Here is a 942-nt window from a genome sequence, read left to right as displayed (position 1 = left end):
GTTTGTTTGTTTGTTTGTTCCGTTCTGTTTTTACTACCATATTCCTCCGATTCCGGTTTCGCGTCCCATTCCCTCACTTTTGTTTCGGTTTTGTTGAATTTCACAAAATATTACTGGCGGCCACGGACATGTCATTGCCATTGCACTGCACACACACTCCATTTTAAAAAAAAAAAGAAAAAGAACACGCATATTTATAAGTAAATATTCGTATGTATTCATATTTATTTATTCATATATACACTTCTTTTGTTTTTTTTGCCAGAACCGTCCCTTTATTGTGTTGATTATCGCCATTGTGATGATCATAATGATGGTAGGGTGTTAGTACAACATTTTTATAATTTGTTTCCATTATTTTCCATTGGTTTATTTTGATCCTGTTGCTCTTTCCCTCTGTATGTGTGTCCCTGTTTTTCGTATGTGTTTGCGTGATTATTTATCTCTTCTTATCCAACTTTTCCCCCTTCAGAACAATCGTAATCGCATTCACTGCCGTTTTGATTATGATTCATTATTACTAGTAATATTACCATCATCATTATCATTCCCTCACTGTTTTTTGTTGTTAACATTATCATTCATTATTATACTTGTGTAAATATATGTATCTATATATAAGTAAATGAATACATACATATATATATTATATATATATATGTATGTATTCATTGATGATCGGATTATGAGGTATGTGTATGTATTTTCCTTTCCTTTTGTTTATCATTTCAATTTTTGTTGTTTTCGCTTGTTTTCTTCAGTTTTGGGTTTGTCCTTTCATATCATACTTGGGTTCTTATATCTATATATGCATATTTATATTTACATATACTTATGTATAATTTAATTTGATTTGTATTTGTTGGGCCACTTATGGTAATGAAGGGAAATAAAAGGAAACGGTAATAATAAATGAATAATAAGAACAAATTGAATATGTGA

The sequence above is a fragment of the Trypanosoma equiperdum genome (genome assembly GCF_001457755.1).
Source record: "Trypanosoma equiperdum strain OVI genome assembly, contig: ctg_1880, whole genome shotgun sequence".
In the NCBI taxonomy this organism is placed as follows: domain Eukaryota; phylum Euglenozoa; class Kinetoplastea; order Trypanosomatida; family Trypanosomatidae; genus Trypanosoma; species Trypanosoma equiperdum.
This window is presented reverse-complemented; position numbering follows the sequence as displayed.